The 19,501-nt window shown below is 42.6% G+C and overlaps 1 protein-coding gene across 2 annotated transcripts in view; it reads left to right on the forward strand.

Annotated features, from left to right (window-relative positions):
* The first annotated feature begins 1,793 nt into the window (after positions 1-1,793).
* COL8A1 (collagen type VIII alpha 1 chain) overlaps positions 1,794-19,501 on the forward strand; it is a 170,842-nt gene continuing 153,134 nt past the window's right edge. For both annotated transcript variants that reach the window (XM_014603997.3, XM_019476545.2), the window contains exon 1: positions 1,794-1,927. The gene's annotated coding sequence lies outside the window, so the exon portion shown is untranslated. The remainder of the gene's footprint in view (positions 1,928-19,501) is intronic.

Below are 19,501 nucleotides of genomic sequence, written 5' to 3' on the forward strand. Positions count from 1 at the left end.
AGTGTCCGAATCTCTGAATCCAAATCGAATCAGGAGACCCTTTAATCTCTCCGAATCAAATCAGAACCCTCCGAATCAATTTGGAGAGATTTGGAACGATTCAGCAATTCGGACATAGACACAGCTTTCGATGTTTTTTCTACATACCTCAAGGTAGCCGGCAGCTCTTGAACGCTGAGATGGTGGGGTGGATGAAGTGTCCCATGGGAATGCGGGAGGCTCCCCAGTGGGCTCGGCAGCAGACCCAGAAACGGACCGGAAGCACTTCTGGTCCACTTCCAGGTCTGCTGGGGAGTATAAAGGGGGGGGCCCACATCCCCCCAGCTCAGTGACTGTGCCTCCTGGGTCTGTGATCCAAATCAACTAATTGAATCATTGTCCCCAAGTCAGGCCAAATCCAAATCGAATACGGCCCATTTTGCACACTCCTACCAGCCAGCCCTTCTGCAGCATACTGAGCTGGGACAGAGCAGCCCCAGACTGGCAGGCTGACCTCTAGGCCCACTGCCACCCAGGGATACTCCAACCCAGCTTAATGTGCTGTGGTCCCAGGTGCATGTGTAAATGTGGTGCCCAGGAGTGATAAACTCCAGTGTGATATGTATTAATTACATGTGTAGATTCACCCACTGTGTATTATCCATTCATTTCCAAATGAATTTACCTAATCTCCCTTCTGTAACATCTTATCCCCCTTCTCCCTTATCTCATCAGCACCACCACTTGCAGAAGTACAGAAGAGATGACCCACTTAAACTCTTCTCCTTCAGCTGAGCACTGTCCTACTTCCTATGTATGTTATTAACTTGGTAGTACCACTGTCCTCTCTCTTACTTTGGCCCATCCAATTTGGTCTCCACTCCTCTCCTCTCCTCATCAATTTCCCCATTCTCTGAATTTGTTAGTTTGCTCGTTTAACACAATTTTGAAAAGCATGTTTTCATTTGGCATTGGTACGATAGCAGCACCAAGAGGAACCAACAGGATCAAGGTTCTTTAATGCAGGTTGTGGCACCAATCAAGAATTATTCCATTTCAGCTGGATATTCATTTAGCACTTGTTTCCTCTTGTGAGGCTAGGCAAATGAATGGATGCCCCTGGACATGACCAAAATACTGCTTTCCAGTGTTCTGAAAACAGCAAATGAGGTAGTATGAGCAATAAAGTAACACAGAAGCCCCCAGGAATCTGTTCCTACGTGTCTTTTTAGCTATGCTGGGTTTTTGGGAATAACACATAAGGAAAATGATTTATAATCAATCACAAGGGAACAAGGAAACTTTTCCAAATGAGGGTAGATTCAGTGTGTAGATAGGACACGCTACAGCTGTACCAAGAAAAACCAAGGTAACACCACAGACAGAAAAATAAGAGTATTCAGGAGTGGAGGAATAGAGTATAAAAGAAACCCAGTAACTGTATAAGTAGGCAACATTAAGGACTGAGAGGCTGCTGTTTCTAGTTTCCTTCCTTCAGAGAAGGAAGGATATCAGCTTTTCTACTAACTACTTTGGACTATTATTCTACTGGTGTAAAAAATCCTCAAATTAGGCAAAAATGGACCTTGGAGCATTGCAACTCTAACTGGAAAAAATACACTAGTTTTAAAGAAATAACATTAAGCCCTTAATGGGTTGACTGATTACAAACAAACAAATAAAATCAAGCTTTTCTTCCTCTGTGAATGCCATTCAATCTCCTTCCCTTTCCACTTCCTTCTCACTCCCTGAAGAACAAAATCAGCTGCACAGTGCCTTTTGAGTGCTGCCTGCTTGCTTTCTTCCCTGCCCACCTACTATAAGGAGCAGCTCCTCCCACCTGCACATAAAAGCCAAAGCATGCTACCAGCTGCTGATCAGAGCATTTTCTCAGTCCTCCACTGTTGTGAATCAGTGATCTTCTCTCCTTGGATCTTGCATATTCAAGGTAAGACTCTTGCCACTTCAGGCTTCTGTTTTCCCAGGCTATTTTGAGGAAGTCTTAATGCCAGCTCTCCACCGCCTTGCTGGGTGGTGCTGGTGTAGCTTTTTTCAGATGAAGTGTCATCTGACATTTAGGTCAGTAACAATCTGTTGTTTTAGCAATGAAATAAAAACATATCTTGCTGGGACACACTGACAGATATGCTTGAGAAAGGCTCTTCTGATCCTTTCTAATTGTCTCAAAATCAAATCCTGCAGGATTATTTTAACAATTTTTTAAAATCCCTTTTACTATTTTCCATCTCAAAGAGAAAAGTTCAGTTGAAGCTGTCAATAAAAACGTACTTTAAAGCTGCCTATTCTTTTTCCTTTAAAAGAAATAGTACATTCAAAATGCCTGGTGATAATATAGGAGATTTTTTGGAAAATTACAAGAGAGTTTTAGCAAATCTTATCAGAAAAGTGCATCTTTCCAGATTTTACTGCTTTGAAAAGAAAATTGTTTGAACTACTGGATTTGGGCAGGATTCAGTGATGAGCTGGGTGTTACAGAGGTGAATTTCATTCACCGGTCAGGACTAACTATGCTTTTGGAACATGTTTTAAGAGTAAAGTTCTATTCCCTGTAACAACAGAACTTTGTGTGTTGCCTCTTTACATGACAGTGATAGCTGTTTGAATTAAATTTTTATCGGCTACATATACAGAAATATTATGTTGGTATAGGAAAAGTGTAGTAAAGAGAAAATATTATAGCCTGATGGATAGAGTAAAAAGCTGAAACACATTAATCAGAAAAAAGTGTTTCAAAACCAGGGTGGTACTTACTTCCTTTTGTATCTGTCCAGCTTCACAGAGATAAATCTCAATGACTAGTACCAGTTTCTCATGTTGTGAGTCAGTGCATTTTTAGCACATGGTCTCACCTGTTTAAAGAAATTCCATCATATGAGTTCTAATCCTAGAATCCTGCCATCAGGCTCAGCAATAAGAGAGTTCAGGAATTAATAGTAAGTGAACAGTAGATATTGATTGTATCTACTGTGAATCTCCTAGACAGAGCACATTCCTGCAGTTAACAGTGAATATTTTCTTTACTGTGGCCAAAAGTCTCTTTTTCAAATAATAATGTGCTTTTTCTCTGTTTTGTTTTTTTTAAATACAAAAGCCTTCATATAAATACTCGTATTTTTGCACATTAGCTATACTTACAGTACCTACATAACAGAGTTTTATAACATTAACTCTGTTATGCCATCCTTTTCTTTCTAGTGTTTTGAGATTTGACCTTTATTTTATACATGATCTATTGTAGCTCCCTAATGTGAATATAGAAAACGTCTTTATTCAGCAATTTGCTAGAAAGATTACACAAATTTCTTTTAAAATATTCTCAGTTTCTGCAGCTTGGTTAGCTTTGGAGTAAAACTCCTTTTTAAAGCAACTGATCCATACACATTTTGTCTAGAAGACTGTTTAAATAAAGCTTTAAAAGAGTTCCTTCCCTACCCCAAGACATTTTAATTCCTCTTTTGTAAATTTTTATTTCCTAGTTAACATCTGATATTTGCAGCAGCAAATAATTTTAGAAATGTATTGTTTATAGAATTTGGGTTATAATAAAATTCTATTTGTCATGTACAATTTTACCTTAGCAGGGTAAGCAAGGAAGAAACCTATTATAAAGTGCCTTTGACTCAAAAGCTTTACATGTATTACAATACCTTTATTCAGAGGCTGCTTTGAAATGTGTCATTTTAGGCACATCTACACATGTAATTAGTGCACTTGAATAGACTCTGGAGCTTATTGCTCAGAGTCTTTTGCTCTCAGGTGTGCTGTTTAAATGTGCGCCCAGGAACAATTAACTCTGGATCAATCCACTCTGGAGCTTATTAATATGCTGCACGTAGAGCCCATTTGAAGCAGCCCCAGTTGACAGTGGCTCCCGGGGAGTGGGGAGGAGGGGAGGGTCAGACTGCCAGCCCAGGGCTGCTCCGACGGGGCTCAGTAACATGCTGTGGAGTGGCTGGCTGGGGCATGGGGATGCTTTAGTGCTGGGCTAGCTAGCAGGCAACTCCTGCACTGAAGCACCCTTGTGCCCTAGCCAGCCACAGCAGTGTCTGCATGTGTGCTGCTATACATGAAAACTCCTACGCAGGGTAGTATTTGTATTTACAAATGTTATCCTGCTGTAGAGTATGTTACTGTCCTGCTCCCTAGTAGGCCTGCACGTGTAGATGCTGAGACATTTACTGCAAAGCTAAGTAGTCACCTCTGAAGTAAATGTTTCATGTAGGCATATCCTTTTTGCATCTGTAATCAGACACTAGAGCATCTCTCACAGGTAATGCATCCCATAGTTCAACTTAGCATCATTTCATAGCAGTGGGTAAAGGGAAGTTGGGTGCAGAAGGTTTTCCAGAAAAATAATCCTTTCAGAAATGTGCTGTTGAGTTTTGTTACACAGCCCTTGTTTATCTTGGTGCTGAAATGAAAATGCTTTGTATAAGACCAGTTTCTACTCTTATTAGGACAAAAACACACTCTATAAAATGCACCCTATCATTTTAAAACGGTGTGGCAACCACATGCTAAACAGGTAAGGGGTTGAGAGGAAACTGGCTTGGATACTAGGAAGCTGAGAATAAGATAAAAAACCACAGGGAAAAAATTCTGAACACTGCAATTTTTAAGTTACACTAATGGAGACATAATAATGACAGCAACAATCTTAGCGTGGTCATGTCCAGTCAGTTTTATGTTTAAGGGGCTTGGTCCAAAGTTGATGGAGTAACTCCCACTGCCAATGGGCTCTGTACCAAATCCCTAGTTACACAATGTAAACTATATGACTATCTAAGGTCATAATATGACTCCTGCTATTGGTGTTTAGGGAGCACCTAGGTACTTTTATGAAGCCCTGTCTCCCCCACATAACACGGTTGGTGACTTTAGGCATGAGAAAATGATTTGCTCATGGTCATGCCAAAAATCTGTGACAGAGCAGAGACCTGAACCCTGTTTTTCTGGGTCCCAGTCCAGCACTTCCAACAAAAGATATCCTTTATCTCTCTCACTGTAAAATGCTACTTGGTTCTTTAGGACTGACTCATCCTGGTGAAATGAACAAGGAAAAATTCTCCCTTCCTTCTTCCCCTTCCCCAAACTTCCTTCTCTTCGTACCATTGCTAGCCAGGAAATTATACAAAGCACACACACTAGACCTGACACGTGGCAATAATGTTCTGATAAACTTCAAAGCTCAAGTTCACATAGAAAATTGGAGGTAATTATGCAAAATAATTAATATGCTGCAGCTGCACTGCATTTTTTTATTTTAATGAGGTCACATGATAAAAGAAGAAATAGATTCATTTTCTGGATAGAGATTGCCACTTCCGTGAGAAATTTAGGAGTCCACTGTCATCCTGAGTCTTACTGCTCTTTGTTATTGGAACAGGCCAGTTGTAAACTATATAATCCTTTTTACACTCTCTTCTAGGTGGCTTTTCTATAAACCTTGCATTGCCACCATAAAAAAGTCTTACCTTTTTGCCCTGTCTGTGAAGTTGGGGTCCTCCAAACCCATTTATGAAGGTGTAGAATGTTAATAGCTGCTGTGGTCTTGTAACTGTGCTGTCCTAAAATAGGAGTTGAGGGGGAAAACAAATCTCTGAAAGAATGTTGAGCTTCTTCCTCATGTGCTGTGCATAAAATTTGAAACATGCTCTCTCTCTGATGGAAAGCCTGAAGGAAAGAGAAGTGTGGTCCCCATATCTGTGTCCCAAATATGAGACAAATATGAAGTGAGATATGCAAAAGTCTAGACTCTGGTTAGCTCGGGGCATATGAAAAGGTCCATAACGCTATAAGAAATACTTATTTAGGAGAGAATTGGAGTGTCTCCACTCTTAGAATGTGTTATCACACACTGATGTTTGGTCTATGAAACAATTGCCACAGATGCCTTTGGGGCCATTGGCTCACCTTCTGTCAAGATAAGTTTCCATGACAGACAAGAAGCCCAGGGATAGAACAAGGAATGTGGGAGAGAATTAACAGATCAGTAGAACTGATAAAGAAAGCTGCTCACTAGAACACGAATAACCAAGAGGCATATACAACTGAGCTGGGTTTGCAATGTGCCTTGAAATACTGTAGTATAAGTGGAAGAATACGTGCAAAAGTACAAGCTGGAACTGGATGAAAGAGCTGTAAATAGGTTCGTAGAAACTAGGGTTGGCAAGCAGGTCAACTGAGAGGTCAAATATTGTCAAATGACTGCCTGTTTTTTGGCTGGTCAAAGATTAGAGCAATTTTACAAGAAAAATAATTTTTTTTGTAATTTTATACTTTTTTTGTGTGTTTTGATACATTTCTGAATGGAAAATTTGTGCTTTTTCTATGTATCATTTAGACCATTGGGATTTTTTTTCACAATTTTTGACCAATATTTGACCAGCCTATTGACCAAATTTTATTTGACCAGTCAAATACCCAACTCTAGTAGAAACTGGCAAGAAATTGGCTGAAACACTTAAGGGTTGGCTGCAGGGAATTAGTGTCTATCCCACATATTTGCACCTGGAAAATAAGGTTTTCTTGTTTGCTTTTTTGTTTTTAAACAACAACAACAAAAAACATTTTTGTACTTACAGTAGACCCTCACTTACATGAACCCCATTTATATGGGCATTCAACTCCAAGCCTTATACAAGAAACGTGGGGGAAAAAAGAGCAAATACCTGTGCATGTCCAGGTTTTTGTATTAGATTTGGTAATAGCATTGTTATAAAAGTTCTGGACTGTTGTATAGGGGCTTTATATTTTTATTTCTTTTTGGACACTATATTATATTACCATCTTGCATATCTGAACACTTTGCATATATGAGCATGTTGCATATATGAATAGAGACTGGCCCATTGGTCCACATAGGTGAGGATAGTGTATTATTATGGTAATTAAACAGGTTTGAGTAAAAGCAAAGCTTCATTGGTCATCCTCCTCCCCCTCCCCCCCCCCCTTTTTTTTTTTTTTGCATGCTAGGTTTAAAGAGCTGGTTAACAGGTCTGTTTGTAAGGTGCTGCTCTGGAGAGGGGTCAGGGGTGGGGAGTCTACCCTGTCTGGGGGTATGACCAGGCTGATACTCAACCATCCAGCTACAGGTGCCATAGAGAGTGCCACAGGGAGTGATTCTTTTCTGTCAGCCACAGGAGGAAGAAGCATGTTGTTCCAGTATCTGGGCCACACCGAATTATTCAGGAAGAGCAAATATGGGATTTTCTGTCCCTCTGCTACCACTTTTTACTAATCGCAGAGGAGAAGAGGTTGACTTTTACCTCTGAACCTTTTGCTTATCCTATGACTGTCTACTCTGTTTTTGGACCTACCACCTATTGTGAGCTTTCAGGTTCGTTCTTCTTCTGGGGGATGATTTTCTATCCTCACATAGTTTGTACTTCTGCAAATAAAAAATGTTCATCATGTTATAATGGAAAGCAATCCTAGGCTACAAGAAAAGGCAATGAAGCATAGATGGTTTGTTCTGTCCTTGATGAAAATTAGGGAAATTAAAAATGATAACTAAAGGTGCCTAATTGGGCAGATGATCCTTAAAGTTTTCAGTGTAATTGTGTGCAGTTGAGTTTGCCTTCTGATAGCTGGAGTTCACAGAGGATAAGAGATCTACTACTGGCCCCAGCCAACAGCATTTACCTTGAGAATAAGTTGTAGAGGATGGTAAATTTGGAACATAATGACAAGGGTCTATGTGACTTCACACACAGAACATATGGATAAATTATAGTTCTTAGCCTTTATTCATGCCCTCCTGAAAGAAGAAATGGTTTCTGAAAATGTTGTCATGTATAATTAATCTACTGTGTCTCATAACTGTATTCTAGATGTCCATCTCTAGTTAGCATATGGGTGTCTTTTAGTGAACTAAAGTGCAAAGTTTCTGATTCTTGGCCAAAGCCAGATGGATAAAATCCTACTGCTTTTTGAATGGAAGGTCAAGTGACTGAGGGACTATATTAGTGATTCTCAACCAGGGTTCTATGGCACCTGGGGTGCCTTGAGATTCTTTCAAGGGTGCCACGCAATGTTAGCACTGTTAGGTATGCAAATTTGATCCACAAGGTAAAGCCAGAGATTTCAAATAGGAATCCAGAGTGTCAAAAACATTCTGACCTGTTATGGTCTCAGTTCTTTGCAACAGAAAAATGGCTCTAGTATTTTTCCACACTTAAAAAAAATAAAAAAGAGTAAAAACTAAGTTGGCATTTTCTGAGGGGTGCTTTGAGTCCAGAAAAGTTGAGAATCAGTGGACTAGATCTAATGGACCCTTATTAATACTAAGTGTGAAACACTGCTCTCTTCTGGCTGAAAAAAGATCAGACCTATTAGAGTGCTTATCAGCTCCCTCTCCTGGCTGCAAGGGCTGCAGCTTGCAAAGCAGCTGTGTTTGTGGAGGGGAAGGTCATAAATTCTGGTCCCAGTGCTACCCAAAGGCAGAGCACTGATGACTATGGTGTCTGTGTATGTATGTGGACATCATTTACTATAGGGTCTCATCCACAGTTACACTGAGTTCAAGAGGAGGGCACTCAAAAATAATAGTGTGTTCCCGGAAGGCTAGAGACATTCCACTAAGGATTTAAAAGCATCTTACCAGGCCTGTGATCTACCAGCCTACTCAGTTAACACATCCGTCTATCATGAATAATATTTGAGACACACCTCCTTGCTTTTCTTTTCCAAGCCTACCTTTTTCATTGTATTTATACACTAAAAACATGGTTCCTACAAATATATATCCATATCATAGGCGTTCGCAAAGCATGTCAATGATTTTTGAAAAAATCATTATTCACAGAACGTTTAAATGATAACAGGAAAAATAGAAAAAGAGCCACAAAACAGAAAAATAGCCTAAATCCATCTTCCCTGTACTCTGAAGCATAGGCCTCCTATTTAAATGTATATGAGCTCTTTTCAGTACAGGTGGGAATGAAAAAACAAGTTCCATAGTCAGGGGCTTTTAATCCCTGAGTGAACTACAGGCAACCCCTACTTAACACTGTTTTGCTTAGTACTTTTTCACTATAACACTCATTTTAAATTGATACCTGATTTCACTTACTGCTCAGCGAGTTTCGTTATAACACTTGTAGTCATCATCTTGGGTCATTAAAAACAATTGCAGTAGGCATGTTGGGTCATCAAATACTTTCAGCTTCGCTTAACGCTCATTTCACTTAATGTTCAATTTTTCAGGAACCAATTAAGATCACTAAGCAGGTGTTGCCTGTATCCCCAGTCCCTATGTATATGCATCTGTAGAGTCCTGGGCTAGGGACAGACATTCAAAAAGTCTGACCCTGAATTGATTCAATCTTTTCAGGTTAGTCTAACCTGCCTAGGCTGAATCAGTTTGTAATAGTAAAGACATCCCCTCTGGACTGAAAAAATGCAGGCACATGCCTGTAGTGGTTCAGGCTAGAAGCCGGGGCGGGGGCAGTGTTAGAGCATTCCTCTCTTCCCTTTCACAGTACTGAGCTGAGGGGGGTGGGGTGTAGCCAGGTCCTGGCACGATGCTTTGATTAGGGAGGGGTCCCCACCCCCTCGCTGATCAGTGAGAAAGCCAGCAGGGAGCATTTAGTTACACAGCAGGGAGCATTTATCAGCCCATCAGCAAAACAAAAGAATCTCTCATTAGTTCAAGCTCCTCTTAAACAACTTGTTCTAAAGAAGGAATGGAAGGACATTACCAGCTACCTGTTGATTAGCTCCAAAAAGCCATGAGCGGTGCTGTGCTGCCTGACTTTGTCCAGTCTCCCACAGCATGGATCGTAGCCAGCTTGTGGTATGCTAGCTAATGCTGAAAGGTGTCTGTATATGGCGGAGGGGAGGGAAGAATCCTTGCTTCAACACAGAGTGGTGAAGGGGAGGTGGGGAGCAGGAGGAAGCCAGGCAAACCCTGCTGTACGTGCAATCTCTGCCAGAGCTGCAGCCAGGGAGCAGAGGGGAGGGGCCAGCTCAGCTCTCTGGAGCAGAGAGCCCTGCACAGCCCAGAGAGCATGCCGGGATGCTGGGGGACTCTGATTTAAAGTAAACCAGGAAGGGGTCTGGGTCAGACATTGCATAAACTGATTTGACCCAAATCAGTTAAGTCTGATACTACATTCAACTAGATTTATCTCAAACCAGTTTCAGCCATTTTCAAACCAGTTTACATGCACTGAACATCTGTTCTGTTACAGTTTGAGACCAGTTTCTGATCACTTAAATTGGTTTATGTATAATGTCTTCCCCTAGCCCTAAGGTCAAATGTGTCAGCTGATCTCAACTGCTAGAGGGAGAAGGGGGACATTTACATGAGGTGAAATCATCCGAATCAAAACCAGCACTACAAAGAACATCCAGAAATAAGCTTGAAGCCTGTTCTTTGGTCTGTCTGTGTTATACGCTCTTGGCTAAGCAACCAGCCGTATATTCTGTGCAACTATTCACTGCAATAATCTTCTCACTGGACACAAGGAACGCACAGATCAACATAGGAGAGTCTGCCTCTGACATTAAAGAAAAAAATTTTTGAAAAAGGAAAAGAAAAATGTTTGCCCTTTTTTGCTACCTATATTACCAGAATAACAGAATCAATCCCATATATAACAAAACCCCTATGATATGAACCAAAATGACAAAAAGATAACACAAGCCGTGACACAGAGGTGCTGAGATCATCTCAGATTTATTCAGTTTGATTTTTAAAGGTACATAACTGAAGATGGCACAGCCTCGGGACTACTCAAAGCAAATGCGATCAGATTGCTGCTAAAGAAACTTTGGAAAAAACTCTGCCCCCTTGGCCATACAATTGATCTTAGCTCTCCTGTTCTGTTATCCCTGACATGCATGGAGCCACAGTGTGAGCAGAATATCAGAGCAGAGATCTTTTGCATGCTTCAGAGAGCAAAATTTGCTTTCAATTTGTCTTTAAAAGGAAACAAAAAGTAGAAAGAAAAAATGTTCCATTTCCTAGGATTTTGTGAAGTAAATTAGGTAAATTTAGTCCAGTGCTTAGCTGACAGACATTAACACAAGACTGGGGTCTTTGCTGGCAGTCTCAACCAAGAGGCCAAATGGTGGTTAGGCCAGGTCAGGACTGAGGAGCAAAGGCAAACAAGCAGGGTAGTAGAGGAAGTGTACACTGCCAGTGCCTTTATTGCATTGGCCCTATGGATAAAAGGTTAATTTAAATTTACAGGGTGTGTCTACAGGTGACGCTATGTTGTTATAGCTCATCACTACAGCAACATAGCATTGGCGGGCACAGAACTTGATGCTGACGCTATGTCACTGTAGCAATGAGCTACCTCGTTATGGTGCATCGTTACGGTGACATAACGTCTAAAAATAACCATGCACCACAGGGAAAGCCCAGTATAGCACCATGAGGGGCATGTGTAGATGTGCCCACAGAGTAGTTAATTTAGCACCTCCAGCAGGTACTAAAATCCATATAAATACATTTTTTAAAAAGTAAAAGCAAAGCACTTGATACTTATTTCCTTTCCACCAGTGACTAGAATTTACCATAGTAGCTCATCACATTGTTTGCTACAAAAAGGGCAAACTTTAGGACTTGAGGAATAAGTCTCTTGTGCTTTAACAGTTCCAAAAATGTCAGCACTTGTCAATGTGTTTTTGACATAAAACCAAAGCAATGTTAATATGTGAACTTTCCAAGGAAACTGGCCAAAACTGATTCTTAGATTTCTTTTTGGTAATAAACTGCCTCTGTGGTTGCTGATCAGATAGGGAGAAGTTTTAAAGAGGCCAAAGCCACATTCTGATCAACCCAAAAAGAAAAGTTTAAGAACCCTCCAGCTGAATAGAGCCCTCCAGCAAATAGAGAGAGTCCTGCCAGCTCTGACAAAAGGTGTGTACATTGTGGGTGGAAGACTGGAGTTCAGCAAAATCTAACTTTTCCCATGAATGCTGTGGAGTCTCTCTGAGGGGTCTATTTCAATCTATTCCAAGACTAGCCCTAGACACAATTTCCAGTGTGCTGCTGTGGCAGGTACGTGAGCTCTTGGTAGTTCTGTAACTCAGAAATCATTGCCTGACTCTCCAGTCAGGGTCACTACTATGCTTGTGCCCTACTTAGCAGTCCCTGTGGAAGCAAATGAAGCACTAGCTGTGATGGTTCTGTCTTATCAGGTTGATGGGTCGCCGCAAAGAATAAACTCTAGAATATAAATTGGCAAGAAGATGTCTAAGGTGAATTTGGCATGCTGGTCCAAATCCTTGTGTCCTTGCAAATACCCTACAAAGGGGATGGCAGGACTTGGCAAAAATGTCTGTTGGTTTCCTCAGACCATTCTATTGCAGAATGATGTGCACGTGACTGGAACAAATGGAATAGATAGGCAGCAGCATAGCAAATTCCTCCTGTAGCCGCAGGAGGCTCTGTACTGGCCATGGTGACTCCTGGGCTTGATACAGACATTAGAAAAGCCCGAGGCAGAATTGATCTAAGTTACACCATTTTCTTTATGCAGTGTAGTTTAGATCAGCAGTGAACAGAATGCACATTCACCTTTTGGTGGTGGGGGCAGGGCAGGGGGGCAGCAAATCTTAGGCCGGGTTCCACCATTTTAAAACCAGTTCCTGTGCCAAACTTCATTATGTTACAGGTATAGACAGGTTTCTGATCACTTATGCCAGTAAAAGTGTAATGTCTGTACATGGCCCTTAAAGACCTCCCCAGTTCCAGACAGCTTGGGTCCAATTCAAAATGTACTGCCTGGGTTTCCACAGTTAGTGCTGCTCCCTGAATACTTTCAGGGAATGTTTTCTCAGTGCCCAGCCACAGAGACTCCCTACAAGCCATGAATTGTTTTCTCAAAATTGACATGGTTTCTTGTGCAAATAATCAAATACTGAAGCCATCACTGGGCCAACCATCTTTTGCCATTCAGTAACTTCGTATGTGAAAATGAGTTAATGCATGTAGGCTAGGTAAAAGCCATGGTCATAATAAATTGGGAACAGTATCCATATATCACTAATCAAAGGCAAAAAATGCAGTTTAGAAACAAGGGTCTGTTTTTTAATCTTCTGTTCCTGTGCTAAATTCATCACTTTATTTTTAACTGTTGGTTTTAAAAAGTCTTCATGAATATTAATGGTTTACTCAAACTGGTTCATGAGCAGCTGGTTACAAATAGTTAATACCTAAATTTCAAACATTTGGTTAATTTTGACAGGGCATAAGGGTCCCGTGCTCTATTTCTATTCCTCAGTTGAGTAAAAATAATTCTTATAATCAAATTTCAGGCACAAATACACACCATTCCTAACACTAGTCTAGAATATTTTCAGTTCAATTATTTATTGGACAAAAATCTGTGGACAGTTGGAGATATGCTCCCAGGTGCAATCCTTTTAAACTCTCTAGTATTATTTTAGGACATGAGAAGGAGAATGTTGCAAAAAGCATTTTCCAGGTGGGTCCATCCATCAGGTGTGTTTTGACAGAAGCAATTACAATTTAATGGAAGTTCACAGACAAAGTGTTGAACTCCTCAAGGAATACGTTGTGCTTCATCAACTCTCACTGAAGCTAAAGAAAACTGAAGACACTTAGCACTTCCTAGGTTGCATTCAGCCCCTTGTAACTTCAGCCTCAAGAAATGGTAACCTATCATTTCTCCCTTTCTCTGCTCCACTGTATAAGATAACACATTGCAACAGGAAATATTTTGGTTTACAAAGTTACTTAAAATCACTTGCTGAACCATTAAACACTTCTGTTGTGCTGCTTAAACTCTAGTACTTGACTCTCAAAATGGTCAACATAATGTTTTAGTACACTACATATTTTAAAAATGACACTTGTGAGATTGCTAGACTTTTCTGGTCCCTACTCCTGATACAGCAACAGAATAAGCACAGAAGACTTAGAAAATAGATTGTGTTGTCCAACATTTAAGTTTTGGACCAAGAAAAGCTGGGTTGAGTTGTTCAGTACTTGATTGGCAGTGCACCATGGAAAATTCAGCTGCCACAGGAAGCGGAGCTAGAAACTCAGTAAGTGGTGCTCTGCTCCAGTGTTGACCTGGAAGTAAATGTCTCAGTTTGGTTCTAGAGCTATGTGTGCTGCTGGCAGTTACATATTCTGGTCAGGATGTGAAACTGCAGTCTGGAGCTCTTGTGCTCTCTTAATTACATGGGGCGCATCCAGACAAGCGTGGATATTTGGTTCCCTGGGGTCAAGTAGTGGCAGCACACCTTGCACCATTGCTACTTGTCCTTGGGGAATGCCCATGCCATGTACTTTCATGCACAACAAGTTACCCTGGGTGGGGTAGGGGAGGCTGGCCCCAGCAGCCTTACCTGGGATCTTACCTGGGCCTCCTGTGGTTGCAGCTGTGGCAATTCTGCTGTGCAGAGGCTGGTTGGCAGCTGGAGCATGGCTCTGGGTGGCCCAGCTCCGCTTTTGAGCAATGAGCACTGTCTGTGCCTGTGCTGCTCCAGTTTTTTTTTTCCCATTTTTTTTTTTTTTTTTTAAATCCTGGATATCCAGGAATAATTAAAAAAAAAAAAAAAAAAAAAGAACCATGGCGAAAAAAAAGCGGAGTAGTGCATATACAGGCAGTGTACCCTCACAGCATGGAGAACATCTAAATGGGTGGTATGCGGTGCCATGGATGTGTTTGGGGTGCTGCATACTGCATGGCCGTGCTTGTCTGGACATGGCCATGGTTATTTTCACAGGACAGCGGGTCTTACTGTCATCATCCTGGTCAAATTGCAGTTGTGGAGCTTATGTTTTACTCCCCTAGAATCTCCCCTCCTGTAACTTACAGGATACAACATTTTGTTTATCCCCTTCCTCCTCCAACATGTATGTCTTAAAATTGCTTTGCAGCACTGCTATATACTGTTTAAATACTAGCAGTGTTTGATACAAGCAGGGATTGAAAAGATCGGAAATATAACTCCAGCATTGAACTTCTGATCAATGCTGAGTGGATGAGAATACTGAAGTGAGGGCTGGCTCATCTCCAGATGGGAAATAATGGCCAGATGAATCTTGCAGGTATCAGGGGCAGAAGAGAAGGAGGTGTAGTGACCTGAATGGACCAGTAAACTCCCCTGTTCTCAGCATGTGCTACAGGATACACAGAATTGTTCAGACTTCCCAGTTTTAGGGGAAAAGTGAGCCTGTTCTGAATGAAAAATGCCATTTTCCAAGGCCTGATGGGGCGGGAGGGACAGATCCTGTGTGGAATTAATATTTTTTGCACACATGCATCTAATACAAAAATAGGCCATCAAAGATAGAGATTATAGCTAACACAAAATGTATGGGAGGGTAGTGAAACAAAACATTAGAAGCTGTTTACAACCAACAGTTTACCTTGTGGCTCCCCCGCTCTATTTTTTTTTTTTTTTTTTTTTTTTTTTTTTTGTATAGCACTAATCCAAGAGCCTCCATATTTATGACAGGGGGCCCTAAGAGCTACCTGCCATATTTATGATAGTAGCACACATCAAGTTCTGCAGAAACCAGGAGTTTAGCACGGAGCTACAGCTGACTCCCAGCCTCCTGCTCCAACCCTCCAAAGACACTCTTCCTCCTTACACAGATGATTGGTATGTCTGGAAAGATAGTATACTAAAACACTCTGCCTCCCTCTCCTGCCTACACAAGTGTCCAAAAACACTGCACACAGGAAATTAATGAATTTATCTTCACAGGCACCCTGGTGAGGAAGGGAAGAAATATTATCCTCATTTATAGGAAACTGAGGCAGAGATTTCCAAAGCACTTAGCCACCTCAGCAAGGGCTAGCAGAAGAGCTCCATTCCCATCTGCACTATTGAGTCAGATTTTCAGTAGTGGTCAGTATCCAGCTGCTCCGGTTGTGATGCTCATGGCCAGATTTTTCTCTTTTGAGCATCTGGCCACATTAGTAATGGCCCCGGTGGAAGCAGAGCTCTTTTGAAAAATCTGATTCCAGTTGTGGGTGCCGACTACTTGGCAAGCTACTTGGCCAAGGATGCAGGGAAAGTCAGAACAGAGACCAAATCACTTAATCCTCAGTCCAGTTGCCTTAACCACAAGCCTATCCTTCCTCTTCAGCAAAAAATAGGAGAGACCAGATGTGGACAAAAATAATTGCCATTACCTGGGCCTGCCAAGAAAAATGCCCTGATACCTGTGGGTAGGCGAGACAGCCACATTTTTGTACCTTCTTGAGAAAGGAGCATTCTTAGGAATCACGTCAAAATCTGGTAATCAGCATTATGTTGTTTCCAGATGTACCTATTCCTTTCTGAGACCACCATTCTGTGAATATGGCCTCAAACAGGCAACCTATCACCATGCTTCCAAAACTGTCTCTCTTTTTATATTCAGATCTCTGGATGCTCTTGGGCAGCCACTGCGGGCACATCTACGTGTGCCCCTACGGAGACATTATTACTGTGCCGTCATTTAGTACTTCCTTTTGGAAGTACTAAATGATGGCACAGTAACAGCCTGTACTGCGCCGTGCTGGTAGTGCAGTTAGTTTTAGCTGCTACGTCAGCATAGCAACATGTTATAGCAAGGGAGTGTGTTGCTATGGTGACGTAGCTGAGAAGTCATCAACATTTTGTAGCCATAGCACATTGCTATGGCAACTAGGCTTGTGCGATTAGGGAAAAATTTGATTCGGATTTGGCCGATTTCAGAGGACAGTGATTTGATTCGGAGATACGGATCGCTGTCCTGAATTGATTTGGCCAAATCAGCTTTGGATGACTCAGAGCTGATTCGGAGACATTTGGTGATTCAGATCGGCAGGGGAGAGGCAGGCACAGCCGGGCAGCTGCAGGTTCTCCCGTGGCTCCTCTGGCTGTGCCTGCCTCTCCCCGGGTGGGGGGAGCCGTGGGAGAAGCCCCCATGGCTGTTTTGCCTGGCCCCATCCCCCACCTGGCCCCAGCCTAGTCCCGGCTCTCAAAAAAAGCCCCATACTTGCTGGCTGCAGGAGTGGCAATTGGGGCCTCTGGGTGCTCACGGCAGAGCCCCCCACTGCACAGCACAGGCACTGGGGGGCAGTGGGGATCACTTCCCCCACTGCTTGGCACCTGTACAGCAGATGTCCCATAGCGCAGGCGCAGTGTGGATTGGCAGGGCACCGCGCCCTAGCTGGGGCTGAGCGGTTCCGGGCTCCGGCTGACTGCTGGAGCCACTCCACCTCCCAAAAAGCGTGTGGCGCCCTGCTGAGCCACACTGCACCTGTGTGATGTGAGAGCTGCCGTGCAGGTGCCAGGTGAGGGGCAATTTCCACTGCCCCACACTGCACGAGGGGGCTCTTCCATGAGTGCCCAGAGGCCCAAATCACTGCTTCTGCAGCTAGTGAGTGAGGGCCAATTTTTTTTTTTTTCTTCAAAGAGCCAGGACTAGGCTGGGGCCAGGCAGGGGATGGGGTTGGGCAGAGCAGCCATGGGGGCTTCTCCCATGGCTCCCCGGGCTGTGCCTGCCTCTGCCCTAGTGGGGAGAGCTGCAGGGGCTATGCCCTGATACCGCTTTCCCAGCCGGCATGGGGGGGCATGATGCAGGTGTGGCTCACTCCAGCTGGCAGCAGGGCATAGCCCCCACTCCCAGCACTTCTGCTCCAGCCAGTGCAGGGGGGTGTGGGATGCAGGCACAGCAGCCTGCGAGTGGGGGCTATGCCCTGCTGCCACTTGCCCCCTTCTGCCCAGAGTGAGCTGCGCCCACATCCTGTTGCCCCACCCACCCCTCCGCCCCAGCTGGGCAAGTGGCACCAGGGCAGAGGCCCCACTTCCAGCACTGCCGTGCCCACATCCCACACCCCTCTGCCCGCCTCTCCAAGTAACACACCCCCTGGCTGGGCAGCTTGTCCCAGCCCCAATCCCTCCCTCCCCCTCACCCCTTCCCTCCCCCAACCCCAACAGACTTACCAGCTGGAGGCAGCTGTCCGCTGCCAATCTCTGAATTGGCTGAATCTTTTCCAAATCGATGCAGATGCTTTGAATTGATTCGGAGCTTTTACTTGGTCTCCTGATTTTTGATTCAGATTTGGAGATTTGGTCCCTAAATCAAGCCGAAATCTCCTCTGAATCGAATTAGGTACCGAAGCTTCGCGTAGCCCTAATGGCAAAATAACGTCTTGTGTATACGTGCCCTGGTTTTTGTAATAGTTAAAAAATGGTGGTTGCATCCATAAGGATCCATGTTAATGTTGGATATTTCATTTGTTTCTGAAGATAAGCAGCTACTTAGCTGCAGTTATGCTAGGTGCTTAGGAGGAAGCATGTGCTATTCTTGGCTAGATTATACCAGTACAGGGGCTGTCAGTGCCCAATTGGAGTCTCTGCAGGCTCTGTGAGCTAGCTGTATGAGAGAGTCTTTTAAGCTACCAATGTGGACCTAGTTAGATTTTGACTACCCCAGAGTGCATGCTTACAAGTATGTGAGCTTCCTGTCCATACGAAAAAAACCCTCTCTCTCTCTCTTTTTTATTTTTTATTTAGGCTACATAAATTTAAAGGTCAAGTGCACTATCACAGGAGAATTAGTAAGCCAGGTCTACCTCATCCCTGCTACCAGCATCCAGGACATCCCAAAGCTGATAACTAACACAATTTGGAAATACAAGAATGAGACATTCAGTCATTAACAGGCCTTCATAAAGGATAAAATGCCATATAAGAAGTGCAGATCAACACTGTTTACAAAGGAATAATTTCATAAAATGTCTCTGACTAAGCTAATGTTGAAAGCTGAGTTTACACTGTGAGAGCCAACAAGATCAGCTGTGTCTTTTCCAGTGACAGCTAAGAACAGCTACGTTTATTTAGTGCATCTGAAAATAAATCCACTCTGAAAAATAACGTATCTGTGTTTGTAAGTGGCTGGGCAGTACCTAGAAAGGAGTGTGAACGTTTTTTCTCTCAGCCCTATGAGGTGTATATATAAGCTGTTACAAAAGTAGGATTGAGATAATGGTCAGCATTTAAATATCTGATTCCACTTCTTGGAACTAGATGCTAGCCTCTGTTGCTATGATTATTATGGCAATCAGAATAAAAAACTGTACTACAGGAAGGCAGTGCAGGTAAGAATTACTTCCTTATATTGCACATAGGGGAATTCAGGCAGAGAGGGATGAACTTGTTCAGTTTGTTTCTGCAGACAATTACTGGACAATTTAGGAAGTTCTAATGATCTCATGGGAGGAACTTGGGCCATGATTTTCAAGAGTGCGTAGTGATTTCAGTTGCTGTAAGTTTTTGGTTGACAAACTGGAGATTAGAGTTGGACTATTTTCCTATCCTACAAAACTTCGAGGTTAAAAAAAAAAATCCTTTCCTCACATTTGGAGGAAACTAAGACATTTCAAAGCTATCTTGTGAGAAACAAAAGATGTATTCACTTCTAAATAACTAATTTCCAGTGGCCAGGTAGTACACCTGGGCTGGAGGAGACTGTTGTACCTATCTGTTATTTATATCTACCTATCATTTTTGTTCTGAGTAAAGCAGAACAGGA

Source organism: Alligator mississippiensis, chromosome 1 (genome assembly GCF_030867095.1).
Source record: "Alligator mississippiensis isolate rAllMis1 chromosome 1, rAllMis1, whole genome shotgun sequence".
Lineage (NCBI taxonomy): Eukaryota > Metazoa > Chordata > Crocodylia > Alligatoridae > Alligator > Alligator mississippiensis.